The following is a 14,934-nucleotide window of genomic DNA, read 5'->3' on the forward strand; positions in this document are numbered from 1 at the left end:
TGGGGACATAGGAGTAGAAAAACATACAGCTTTGGTACTCGTGGTACTTACATCCTGGCAGCAGGGAGACCAAAAATAAACAAGTAAATATACTATTCCAGTAGGTGAAAAAGTAATGATAAAGAATAAAAAAGGAAAAAGGACTGAAAGTGATAGAGATGCCAAGTGGGTATTGGTATCTTATCAGTTTCCATGATAAGATGAAGTTTAGACAGGGAACAAAAGAATGTAAGGCAGTAAGCCATGTGGACATTTGTAGGCAAATTATTCAAGGCACAGGGAACCACAAGTGCAAAGGCCCTGGGGCAGGAGTGTGCTTGGTCTGTTCACGGAAGAACAAGAAAGAACCTGTAGCTAGAGTGGAGAAAGTAAGGGGGAATGTGTCAGGAGACGGGGTCAGGGAGGTGACAGGGAGCAGCCAGAACACACACGACTTTCTATGCTTTTGTTCTTTGTTTAAATGTCATTTTATCAGAGATGCTTCCCAGACTCACCAATCAGAAACACCACCCCGATTCCTACCTCTGTCTCTCCTGCTCCATCCCTTTTCCTTCTTTATTCTGTGTCATTACCTTTCTCACTTACCTGAGAAGTACATCTGTTTGCTTATTTGGTTTTGGTCTTCTGTGCCCCTATAATTTAAGCACCACAAACATCAAATCTTTGTGTTTTGAGGAAGGAGGTAAAGGTCTAAAATAAAAGTCTAAGAGAGTAGGATTGTGGTGAGAAACAGTAGCTCTCAAGGCCTATTAAAGTTAATGGCCACGAGAATACTATATCTTTTCAAAAAGATGCCAATATTTAGAATTATCTTATTTTCAACCTGGAAAAAAATATGCAGCTTGGTGAAAAAACAGGAGAAGTAAGGGAAAAAAAGGTCATGAGGGGTTCCAAATGTGGCACAAAGGAAATGAATCTGTCTAATATCCATGAGGATTCAGGTTCAATCCCTGGCCTCACTCAGTGGATTAAGGATCCAGTGTTGTTGTGAGCTGTGGTGTAGGTCACAGACGCGGCTTGGATCCAGCATTGCTGTGGCTGTGGTGTAGGCTGGCAGCTGTAGCCTGGGAACCCCTAGCCTGGGAACTTCTATATGCCATGAGTGCAGCCCTAAAGAGACACCCCCCCCCAAAAAAAGGGATGAGATGAGATTCCTAATGAAATACCTTGGTTGTAATTCAAATGATGTGCTGCAGTTTTCCAAGAGCCCCAAAGCCTGGTATCTTAGCTAAAGTCTTTGCTCCCATGGTACTTTCCCACTTCCATAGCATCTACTTCCTATGAGATACTATTGCTATCATTTTTTTAGGAAAATCAAAGAAACAGTCTGGACTGAGGAAGAGACTTTTCCACTCTCACTACAAAAGGATGAACCATAGAAAAAAGCTATCTTTACTTGGAGCTTTTCAGGTCTCTCTATATAAAGTCGAGTGTTTGATTTCCCCCTTTTAGGATGGAGTCACCTTGAAGGCCCGTCAGTCTTTGCTTATAACATATATGATTTATGCCCAAGTTTAGTTTTGCAGCTAACTTAAGAGGCTAGCATGACAGAGACTGTGTTCCTATCATTCGCTGAGAAAGAAATGTTTTCAGTTCTGGAAGCGGTGAATTACATCAAGCTAATATGCTCTCCTTCTTAGAATGCATCTTAGATTGCCTTGATCATGAATGATAGGGTTTTGGTGCGCCTGACCCCTGCTATTTTAGTAAATGATTGTCTTGAACTTCTTTGTACAGAAAACTCAGCCCAGCATCATTGATCAGCCCTCAGAGGTATGCATTCTAAACAGATTCCCATATCTCAGTATTTGTTATGATAACAGAGTTTGAATCTCACTCAAGTTACTAGCGCAATGTGTTTGGCTGTTGTGCTGTTTCACGTCATCTTCACTCTGGTTCCCAGGATACCCTGGCAGAGACTTTCTGGAATGTGGCTGGTGACAGAAGGGAAAGATTGCCGCAAAGCGCAAACTCCTCTTAAACTTGTGCGTGAATGTGATATGCATCAGTTCTCCTAGTCCATTGCCAGAAGCAAGTCTCCTGGCCAAGCATGACTTCAGCGGGTTGGGAAAGCAGATTCTTCTCCCAGGAAGGACAAACTTATGTTGGTAAACTGTAACAGCTTCCACCAAAGGAACCTCCCCTAGTCTTCCCAGATAGAGTTCAGCACTGCTTCCTCTGTTTCACTTCTAGAACTTCTATATGCTTCTATTATTACCGAGGTGTTTATTTACATAGACCTGGGCTAGACCTGGGACTCCCTCTTGTGAAGATTAGGACTGCCTCTTGTTGCTTGCACAGTGCCTGGGACACAGCAGATGCTCTTTTGAGGGTGATCGTCTTGGGTGGATTAAGATTGGCTGAATTGAATAGACTGGATCAGATTGATGTAAAGCAGAGTATTTGAATCCATGTGTTGGTGGGTGGTTCGAATAATTAAGCCTGAATTGAATATAGCATAAGGCAAAACTAAACGTAGATGGGACCTAGAATGCAGAGAGCTCTTTGCTTTATGATGATGCTTTGCTGATGAGAAAATGAAAGTCCATGTAGAAGAGATAACTGGTCTCACATCACCTAGAATCAGCTTTCACTCTCCTAGTTTGGTTCTCTTTCTATCATAACTGGAAGCCCCTTTTGGAAAAAACAACAATACCCTCAAGATCTCTGCTTAGCTACTTACTTGATATTTACTTATAAAATATACATTCAAAGTAAAATTTTAAATAATAAAAAAAGATACACAAATCCTCACATCTCCCCTCTATACCACCTCCAGACAAGTAACCGCTGTTAACAACCTGCTTGTGTGTCTTCCCGAAATTTTCCATCCATGCATAAGAATATATATATGATTGTTTCTTTCACAAATTGTATGATACATATACTATTTGTTTTTTATTTTATTTATTTATTTATTATATATATATATATATATATTTTTTTTTTTTTGCCTTTTCTAGGGCCACTTCCACGGCATATGGAGTTCCCAGGCTAGGGGTCAATCGGAGCTGTAGCCACTGACCTACACCAGAGCCACAGCAACGTGGGATCCGAGCCGCGTCTGCAACCTACACCACAGCTCACAGCAACGCCGGATTGTTAACCCACTGAGCAAGGGCAGGGACCGAACCTGCAACCTCATGGTTCCTAGTCAGATTCGTTAATCACTGCACCACAACGGGAACTCCACTATTTGCTTTTTATATTTAACCAAAAATCATAAACATCTTTAACATCAGTCTATGTGAATCCACACCCTTGTTTAATGGCTACATGATATTCCATTATGAATATCACTATTTATGTACATAGCTAGCAATTATACATTTAAATATTTTATATCTTTTAATTTTACAAATGATGAAAACTATCACCTATATGCTCAGACTCCCTAATTTATACCCTGTAGCCTTGACCTCTCCTCCAGATTCCTGTGCTGTCTCTCTACTTGGTATCTTCACTTTTAATATTTAACAGGTATCAGAGTACCTGTTGTGGCACAGTGGAAACGAATCCGACTAGGAACCATGAGGTTGCAGGTTCAATCCCTGGCCTTGCTCAGTGGGTTAAGGATCCGGCATTGCCGTGAGCTGTGGTGTAGGTTGCAGACGTGACTTGGATCCTGAGTTGCTGTGGCTCTGGTGTAGGCTGGCAGCTGTAGCTCTGATTAGACCTCTAGCCTGGGAACCTTCGTATGCCGCAGGTGCGGTCCTAAAAAAAATATATATATATATGTATATTTAATAGGTATCAAACCTGAAATAGTCAGAAAGAGAATTTTTGTGTGTCCCCATCAAATTTTTCCCTTCCTAGTCTTCCTCTTCTCAATTAATAACATCTCTCTCCACCCAATAATGTAGACTAAGATATTAGCAGTCATTCTTATTTCCTATCTTCACCTCTTATGTGCAATTTCTCATTGGCTCCAGCTCCAAAATAAATCATGAATTTAACTACTTTCCTTGACCTCCATTGCTGTTACTCTAGGCTAAGTTCTTGCCATGCTTCACCTGGTTTACTGCAATAGCCTCCAGCTGGTTTCCCTGCTTCCACCCTTGACCCTTTTGGTCCATTCACATTCACTGCAAAGTAGCCAGAGTGATCATGATCTGTTGTTGATTTTATTATCAAGCAGCAATGTATACACACACACACACACACACACACACACACACACACACACACACATATACATACATATGAATATACATCCATGAAATTTAAATGAAATGCACAGACTTTAGTTTTCCTGTTTTATAAGTTTTAATCCTATCAAGTTAGGGAAGAGTAACCTAACACTAGCACCTTTCCTCATGTTCCTTTCCAGGCAGTCGTGTCCCCTCTCTCCAACCCTTGCAATATCAATTGTTCAGAATTTTTCCTCCTTAGATAAGCGTAGCTCATTCTAGAATATCCTGTAAATAGGATCAACTGTTTATGTTCTTTTGTGTGAGGCTTCTTTCACGGAGCATAATGTTTTTGAGATTTATTCAGGTTGTTACATGTATCATTAGTTTATTCCTTTTTCTTGCTAGCTAGTATTCTACTGTGTACATATACCACTATTTATCCATTCTTGGGTTAATGAACGCTTGGGCTGTTTCCAACTTAGGGTTATTATGAAAAAAGCTTCTATGAACTTTCCATACAAATCAACTTTCGGACATATATTTTCATTTCTGTTGGGTATAGACCTCAGGAGTAGAATTGCTGGGTTATAGGGTAGGATGATGGGAGGTTTTATAAGAAAGAGGTGGACCATCTTCCAAAATTGTTATACTGATTTATATTCCCAGCAACAATGTTTGGGAGTGCCTCCTTTCTCTTTCTGCACTGTGTTTTGATTTCTCCTTCACTCTTTAAGATCCAGCCTTTGGGGATCTGAGCTGTATATAGAAGTTCCCTGTAATACTCCCTCCTTCTCTGTGCCTGGGCACCAATCAAATTGGAGATTAGGAGTTTCCATCATGGCACAGCAGAAACAAATTTGACTAGAAACCATGAGGTTGTGGATTCGATCCCGGGCCTCGCTCAGTGAGTTAAGGATCTGGCATTGCCATGAGCTGTGGTGTAGACTGCAGACTCTACTCAGATCCTGCATTGCTGTGGCTGTGGTGTAGGCTGGCAGCTGCGGCTCCAATTAGAATCCTGGCCAGGGAACCTCCATATGCCCTGGGTGCAGCTCTAAAAAGCAAAAAAAAAAAAAAAAAGGTGATTAATATTCACTGAAGTTGAGCAAACATCCTTAGGATAAAAGCCAGTCTCAAGGATGTACCAACTACGACCCCTGATTTTATTTCATTTTGGCTTCTGCAAATTCCTTACTTACTTGAAATATTTTTTAAAGCATTAAAAATATAAAATTATCCAGAATTTTTAGTTGTTTTTAAGGAGAGGTTCATTTCACATTTCAATCAGATTAAATTCCATTTAGGACATCTAGCCTGCCATGCTGTCATAATTAAGTCTTCAGAATATACTTTTTAAAAATGCTAAGTGGATCACATCACATCTCTGATTAAAATTTTCCAATGATTTCATATAGCACTTAGAACAAAAGGTTAACTTTCTATTTTGACCTTCAAGGCCCCACGTTATATGATCTGTACTAACTTCTCTGATTTCATCTTTTTTTTTTTTTGGCTCTGACGAACAATGGCTTAATGTGGGATCTCAGGTCCCAGACCAGGGATTGAACCTGGGCTGCAGCAGTAACGGTGCCAAACCCTAACCACTAGACAGCGAGGGAACACCATGTGATTTTATCTTAAAGCATTACATTCCTGCTACATTGGCCTTTTTTCTGACCCTCAAACACATCCAACTTCTCTTCATTTTACGATATTGCTGGTTCTTCCACTTGCCTGCCTCTTTCTTATCTTTAATATCTTAGGGACTTTTCCTGACTTTGACATCTGAAGTAGCCCCACTCACTACCTATCACTCTTTATCTCAAAAGACTTGTTATTTTCCTATAGCTCTTATCACCATAAGAAATCACATTATTATTTACTTGTTTATTTGCTTGTTGTCTGTCTTGCCCTGTTAGAGATTGTAAATTCCATGAGAGCAGAGACTGTGTCTCTTTCCCAGTACCTAAAACTCTCCTGATAACCTAGAAGCATTCAATGAGTAATCATTAAATGAATGAACAAATGAACATACTCTGCAGGTCCTAACCTATATTCACCGTAAATGTACCCCTGCCTGCATAGATAAATATTTTAAAAATAAATTGATTTCCTTTTATTTCTCCTTTCCCTGGTGTTATTTGGATTCTTAAAAAATTTACTCTAGGTGCATAGTATCTATGAATCGCAGGGACATGACTATTTGTTGTATAAAGAAGATGCTTCTTTTCAAAGGGTTGAGAACCACTGTGTTACGTGCTCATGATTCTCTATAATCTAAGCACGAGACCCATATTTGTCCATTGCTCGACTGAACACTTCACCCTCAGACATTGTGTGGCATCCTCAACATGTCTAAAGCGAATTTCACCATCTGGCTTCACAAAACTTCCTCCCTGTGCCCTGTGCTTAGTTCCTGAGTGCTACACTCTTGCTTGCCATCATGCCTCAGCCCCATCATCATTTACTTAGGCATCAAGTATTATCTGCCTGCCTCTTTGGCATCACTTATGACCATCTATTCTTTCCATCCCCAGTACTTTGCCTTCATCTCAACGCTCATCATTTTACTCATGAAACTTTGAAACATTCTCCTTTTGGGTCTTCTTACCGCCCTTCTCTCACTTTTATCCACAGACTGTATAAATATCAATCATATTATGGATATTGAATACAAAAGAGGCTACTGTGCATGGCATTGACTGTATTACAAAATTCATATTACACGGTGATCTTTCTAAAGGTTCAAATCTGATTGCATCCCTGGCGCCATGTTGCCTACCCACGGCCATAGCGCCCTGTAGAACAAGGCCACTTCTGAGTTCTTTAGCCTCTTCCCCAACTCCACCTATGCCCCTATACTCCAGCCATACAGACCAGATCTGCCATTCTCAAAACATACTCTTAGGTGTCTGAAAAGATTTGGACATGTTTTCTCATTCAGAGTCACTCTCGTCCCATTGTCTCTTGCTTGCTGTTGAAATCTGGAATCATCCTCCAAAACTTAGCTCAGCTCTTTCTTGAACCATGGAGCTTTCCCTCATCTCACCAGGCTGCATTGTCCTGGTTCTGAAAAGGCTGAAATCTTCTCCCATATGTCCTTGAATCATCACACTTGCTGTGCTGTACTATAAGTCCTTGTGTACCTACCCCAACTATAATGTCAGCGCCTCATAAAATCACAACCGGCCCTGTCACATAAGAGATATGTAACCAACATTCTTTGAGTTGGTGAATGAATCTTGCACTTGTATGGTATATTTCTTCTAAGGAGTATCATTTCCAATCTCTGGTCCATGAGCTTGATTTAGTATTTCCCCATAATATTTCTTACCATGGTACTTGAGCCTTCTTTTATAGGTCCTTGGAGTAGAATTTAATTAAGCCATACTTAGTATGATTACTGCATATCTGCCGTGGGCAAAACAATCTGTGCTTCAAAACAAACAAACAAGAGACAGAATCAATAGCATTGTGAAGCTCACAATCTTATGAGGACGTGGTGGCATCATAAAACTTCAGAGCTGGAAGAGACTTTTGAACTTGAATCCAGCCTATCATTTTACAGGAGAGGAAACTGATGGGAGGAGAAGCCTCAAAAACACGTTGTAATAGAAGTAGACTAGAGCCAAAATTTCCTAGTAGGAAGAATACAGTACACACACAAACACACCCAGAAAGCAGGGGAATGCTCAAAGTGCAAGCAACATGCATGTTTAGCCAGTGAATGACACCTACTTTAAAAATTGGAAACATTAATAAAGTGATGAGACCATCGTGTAGCTGTGGCCAAACAATGTGTGTGTGTGTGTGTGTGTATATATATATATATATATATATATATATATATATATATATATACACACATTTAATTTATCTGTTTTACGGCCACACCTGTGACAAATGGAATGTCCCAGGCTAGGGTTTGAATTGGAGCTGCAGCTGCCAGCCTGCACCACAGCCATGGCAACAACAGATCCAAGCTGCGTCTGTGACCTACACCACAGCTCAGGGCACTGCTGGATCTATAACCCACTGAGTGAGGTCAGGAGTGGAACCTTCATCCTCATGGACACTATGTCGGGTTCTTAACCCACTGAGCCACAACAGAAACCCCACTGACAGCAATTTAGACTCTGTGCCTCAGTTTCCTCACTTATAAAATAGGGACAATAATGGCTCCCTTCTGGAGTGTTGTGGGGATTATAAATGAGGCACGTAAAACACTCTAGCAGCTGGGGATGCTTTGGCTGCAAGCGACATAAAATGCAACCTAGAGCGTCTTAAACAAATAAGCATGGTTTTCAAAATATATTTTAAAATATATATTTAGGAATTCCTGTCTTGGTTCTGTGGTTAAGGACCCCGACTAGGATCCATGAGGACACGGGTTCAATCCTTGGCCTTGCTCAGTTGGTGAAGGATCCAGCACTGCTGCGAGCTGTGGTGTAGGTCACAGATGTGGCTCACATCCCACATCACTGTGGCTGTGGCATAGGCTGGCAGCTATAGCTCCAATTTGACCCTTAGCCTGGGAACCACCATATGCCACTAGTGCAGCCCTAAAATAGTAATAATAATAAATAAAATAGAATAAAATATATATTTAAAGTCTGGACATAGGAATTTGCTGACCTTAACCCAATGGTGTGCATCCCTGAAAGTGTCTTGACCATTCCTTTATGTTTGTGGCCTCCTGATGGCCACACAAGTGTTTAAAGGCCCTGATGTCATGACTGCATTCAAGACAGGAATGAGGGGGAAAGAGAAGGGTCCTTCTAGGACATCTAGCCCTCACTATGGGGACAGCAATTTCATCTAGAAATGCCCAGCAGATTTCTGCTCATCTCATGGGCTATCATCTCACCAGCCCTAGCCCGACAAAAAAACACAAAACACACTCTTTGGCTTTTAAGCCTCTGTAGCAGGAATGTCAGGAGAGAGGAAGTGGGGGATCGACCTTCGGGTGCCAATGAATGGGACCTTCCACAAGAACCTGCCATATGAGAGGCTTATTAAAGGGCAGTTATTGAAATGTTAAATCAACCTTGAGGTTTGCCATGAATCGGTGCTCTTGTCTTGATCTCTGTGCCCTTCAACAATGAACTTATTGCAAAGACTAAACAAGAAAGCGTTGGCTGGTTTTGGTGTGTGGACAGTGGCTTTATGGAGTTGCATCTTGTAATGATCCTGGGATTATGGGAATTCAGTGACTTGGGTCATGAACTCCATTATGTTGACATTGGCCTTCAAGGTAAAGATCCACTATTAAGCTGGGTTTTATGTCTATTTTAACACCTTGGACTTGCAAGTAAAGGAGATTAGATGAAACCCCCAAACACACTGAAGATCGTGAAATAATGAAAATGTAAGTGGAAGCATGAAAAAGCATCCTTTATCATCCTTAACAGCTTAAGTAAAAATGACTGACTATTCTCAGAGTCAAAAATAATTCAGGATTTAATTGGCAAGGGTATTTTAAGGTTCTGTCTTTTTCTATTTTCCTCCTGCCTTGGTGAAGCTATGAATTATGTTGCAGGCACTGAGCATCTTGAAATAGTAGTTACTAAGACAACGTCTTGAATTAAGAATTAATTGAATTTTTAAAAATTTTCCTGTATATGCATACAAACATCTTGGCATGGTGCTTCTCTTTTTGTCTTGGCCCAACATCTTCCTAACAGGAGACAAGAGTCCTTAGATTCTAAAAGTTAGTGTTTTCACACCTCCATAAGTAAGTAGAATCCTTTCAACTAGATAATCTTTTTCCTCAGGGAAAGCTACTTACTACACGTAACAGAGTCATATTATATCCTTAGCAGGTCTCCAGGCTGCTTTCCCCCAAATTACAGTAAATAGCTACTATTATCCAAATGTCGATTCCAGAGTTCCCTTGATTATTTGTCAGCGATGCCCAGGCTTGTTTACTGTTTATGTTTCTTAATTTCTTGTGTGCACAGGAGGTTCCCCTAATGTGGCAGATTATGCATCTTGAATTTGAGCTACAGAAGAGCTGGCTGATGAGATGAACTAAGTATTCCAGCAGAATGTTTCTGTTCTCTCTAGAATCATAAGCCTGGCTGTAGATACAGAAGGTTAGGGCAGAAGACACTGCTAAGAACGCACAACTCAACCCACTTATGATAGTCATAGAAAATCAGCACAGATTAGCTCAGTCACTTTCCCAGAACTGTTAACTAGTGGCAGAAGTAAGACGAAATCCCAGGTCTTCATAAGCTTGAAACGCTTTCACACCCGTTCATGGAGAAAATATGCCAATGGCCCTCTCCCCATCAGCCTCATTCCCCACCTCTGGGCCAAGTGTCAGGCATCATACCAGGTGCTAGAGATACTAAAGAGATGGAGACATGAGCTTAAAGAACTCATAATTTTTAGAACCTTTCAGAGGAGTGGGAAAGCCCTGCAGGAAGTAAAGTCCTCTCTGCCTATGTAAGAGAGAGAACAGTAGCGTTGGTGGGGATTTAAATTAACTGAAGTCTCTACTCTTACTGATTCTGTCTTCTCGAAATGGTCTTTCTCGAAAGGTCATGTAATGGCTTTGTGTCCAGCAGAATGAGAAAACAAATCTTGGCTGAGTCTTTTTACCTCTCGGCATCTCAGTGTCTTTATCGATAAATAAGGGTGATGACAATGCTTAACCCTTAGCCTTGTGACAATAACAGAGAACCTCTAATGTGTGCATTAAGGGGAGACCTTTCTCTACATCAGGTGGCCTTCAGAGAAACTTGTTTTCTTTGTATATTTATCTGCCTAGTTTTTTCCTCCATCAGTTTGCCCTTCAAGGCTGCCAGAAAACTTGCCTCAATACCCTCCCTTTTGTGCCTCTTGGATCTGGTGACTCCCAAAGCTGCTGGCAAAGCAGAACCCTTAGAAATTTACAAGAGTGATTGTGGGTTAGAGGAGGGGAGAGCTCCGTAGGATGTGTGGCATGGAGAGATGGGAAGAAAGTTGCAGCAGCCACCATGATTGAAGGGTGGCTGCCAGCCCTTCAACCCAGGCCAACTCTAGAGCAGATGTTTGAATACAGAGCCTTCAAGCCCCAATGTTCAGGATTTCCACTCCCTGTTCATACCTCACCCCCTGCCATATGGGTACCACCGGGGGCTAGTGTAGCATGATTTAGGCAAATGTCATTCTCTATGCTGAGAATAGTTGGAATCTTCCTAGGTTTTTTAATAATTCTAAAACAAATGGTGGTTTTCTTCATTGTAAAACAGAATACATGTCATTTTTAAGAGTCAGAAAAAGAAAAATATTGAAATACCAACACCTAATAATTCGAAACTTGACCATCTTCTAACACAAGCATGGCAACAAATTGTGGAAAAACGCTTTAATAAATGAATACCAATATTTTAGCACTGTTACAGGCAAAAAAATGCTTTTGTTGGCTTAAGCTTTAAGGTGTCACAATAGTAATACATATGTTCAGAGAATTCATTTGCATCATTTCAGTATCTTGATCGGTATATATATTATGTATATTTAGTATAGTATGCATATTTTGTGCCCATAAATTGGGGAACATAAGTGAGTATACATTATGTCAAGGACAACTTTGATCTGTAATCATGATAAGTTAATATTTAGTACTTTATGCTTTCTGGACATTGTGAAATACAAAAATAAATGCCCTCGAAGAGCTCAGAGTCTAGTATGGGAAACAACCATTTCGTAGCTGCCAGAAACTGACCTCATTGTCTTGCTAGCAGCTACCGACTTGGTCCAAGATTCTAAAAAAAGACATCCCAACTCACAAATCAACTCCAATTTGTAGAAGAAATGCAGTTGCACACTTACCCCTGGTTCCATTGTCTTCTTTTTCTGTCTCTGGCTACCGCATAAACTGCCTACTCAAGGAGAAATGCAGTGTTGCTGAGACGTTGTCCTCCTCACACATTAAAATGTAGGGTTGGAGGACATTATGCCCTTGGGTCAAGCCATTTGGGCTTTTACATTTTTAGATTATTCATAGACATTTTTGCCCTAAATTACCTAAATATCTGCTTTAGTTCTTTAATTTTATGTGTCCTCATAGGATAGGATTGAGTTATATTCAAAAGAATGTTTGTTTATCCAGCTATCTAGTAGACCAGAAAAGGGAGACATATTTACCCAAATCGGAGTTGCTTGGCAACTGCATCAGCTCTCCATTCTAGTTAACCAGCTGTGGATGGAGCTGTTAGGGTCCAAGGATTGAGCTAACTCACATATTTACAGGAGGTCTGGAGCGAAGGCCAGCCTGAGGTATGATCTCAATAGAATCAATGCTTCTGGCATTTACAAGATAATAGACTCTCGGATTTGAAAGGGGCCCAAAATGTTATTTAATATAAGTGCCATGCTGTCTGTAACTTCACTGCTTAGCTGTGGACCAACTGCTGCATGAACATCTGCCAGATTCAGTTGAACTATTAAACTCAAAACTTTTTTCAAACAATGCATTAGCATACTTGAGTTTAAACAGATGGTGAGATTTCCAAACAATAACAATGTTTATATTTCAACATTTTTTGTTCTCTGATTTTTTTTAAGGACACACATTCTTTTTACAATGAAGAAAACCCTTATTGTTTATCCCATCTTTGGATAGTTTTTACCCATAAAAATTCTTTCTTAAGACTGAGGAAAAAAAAAATCTCTCTCTTAATTCTTCCCATTAAAGACAGTTTACCTGTTGGTACCTTGTAAATCAAATTTAATTTCTTTCCCAGATGACAGCTTAGCAATACTTTAAAGTTTTTTCTCCAGGCTAAATTTTCCTTTTCTTTAATCACACCTTACACATATAGTGCCAAGTCCTTCATGATCTTGGCCAGTCACCTCTAAACTCAAACTCGTTTTCATATATTGTTTTTAAACTGGGATTCCGATTGTAGATTGTAGCCTTCCAGGAATCACAGAGTACACTGGGATGACACCCTAACTTGAGTTGATGCCATGCTCAGCTGATACCATGCTTCCATTAAGGGAACTCAAAACTGCAGGACCTGTTTGATACAAACAATATTTGACGTTGATACATACTGAGTTTATTGAAGACCAAAAACTTTTGGGGCTTGTCCACATACATAGCTATTAAACAAAGTCTCCTCCATGGTATGCATATGTTTTAGAGTTTTTTTGGACCTAAATGCAAGGCCTTAAATTTACCTTGCCAAAATCGCATCTTATTTAATTCTGCCCCTCCAGTTAACCAAATCTCCCAATTCTTCCCTCCAATATGTCCTTTCTTTCAGCTTGGTGTCAAATAAATATATGATGAATCACATTGTTGACACTCTTACCCAAGTAGATGACAAAAATGTTTAATGGATAAAAAAGGCAGAGTCCCATTGTAAGACTTGAAATCTATCACCAGACTGACAGTGATCCATTAATCCACCCTTGACTACAGTTGTTAAAGCTGTTACTAATCCTTGCCTCTCTTCCTAAGGAATATATACTGTGAAGAACCTTGTCACATGCCTTCCAGGAGCCAGAAGAGAGAACTAAGATGGCCACCTCTGCATTCAAGTAGTTTATACTTGTTTATTCAGAAAATAGTTACCGATCATGCCACATGCTGTTCTAGGCTCTGGGGGATGTAGAGTAAAACAACGAATAGAGAAGCAATGAGATCCTACTCTGTAACACAGGGAACTATACCTAATCTCTTGGGATACAACTTTATGGAAGATAACATGAGAAAAAGAATGTCTACATATGTGTGTGACTGGGTCACTTTTGCTGTAGAGCAGAAATTGGCCCAACATTGTCAATCAACTATACTTTAATTTTTTAAAAAAGTGGTTTCTTCGTACTACCATACATACAAGTATTATCCTTTATCCTCATTTTGCAGAGCAGAAGAATGAGGCCCAGAGATGTGAACTAATTCCCAGAGCAAACATATAATAGCATCGGAGCCAGGATCCATTCTTAATTTTGACCATGTAAATATCTTTTTCACTGCTGGATGCCGTCTCTGAAGTCCGCACCCACTGTAGCTGCCCCACCCTCAACACTTCAATTTCTTCACTTTTTTGCATTCTAAGCAAAATGATTTCCACTTTATTAAAAGTCCTATCTATAGAGTCTATACCTTAACCCTAAGGAGTGATTAATGGTGGGGATTATAGGCATCACAGTAAACTGATAGGGAAAATGTTGGGACAACCAGGCTCTTCATTTATTAGGAATCACTAGCTTTCTATGTTTTCCTTTGCAGCTGCTCACTTTTGATCTGATTGTTATCCTCTTAATATGAATCCACTTCTTGGAAAAATGAAGAAGAGCTCTTGAGGGGGTGGTGCTGCGGGTGGATAGACAGGCGGAAGCACATTCGATTTCATACTCGTAAGTAATAAAATGTGCCTCGATTATGGTAAGTGATTGACTGAACCATAACCCCGAGTCATGCCGTGGAAAAGAGGAGAGTCAAGGATGTTCAGTTCTCTTGGGTCCCAGAGAAAACACGACTGCTGGGTTTAATGTAAAAGATGCCAGCAAAGTAGTTTAGCATCTCTTTATTCTTTTGGTAAGAAAGTTCAGTTCATGTCCTTAATCTTTCGCAATTAGCCTTTCCCCTCTAAGAGAATCATAATGAACTAGACTTTTATTGAAAAAGTAATAAGGGAAATTGGATTAGTGTTTTTTAGCAGAACAAAGAGTATAAAAGAAAAAAAGAATCCTCCCAAATTCCTAGGTCTCTGTGACACTCAGAAACAACCATTGATTGTAGTTACACCTGTGTTCTTCTACGCCTCATTGTGTGTGTGTGTGTGTGTGTGTGTGTGTG

The sequence above is a fragment of the Phacochoerus africanus genome, chromosome 9 (assembly GCF_016906955.1).
Source record: "Phacochoerus africanus isolate WHEZ1 chromosome 9, ROS_Pafr_v1, whole genome shotgun sequence".
Taxonomy (NCBI): Eukaryota; Metazoa; Chordata; class Mammalia; order Artiodactyla; family Suidae; genus Phacochoerus; species Phacochoerus africanus.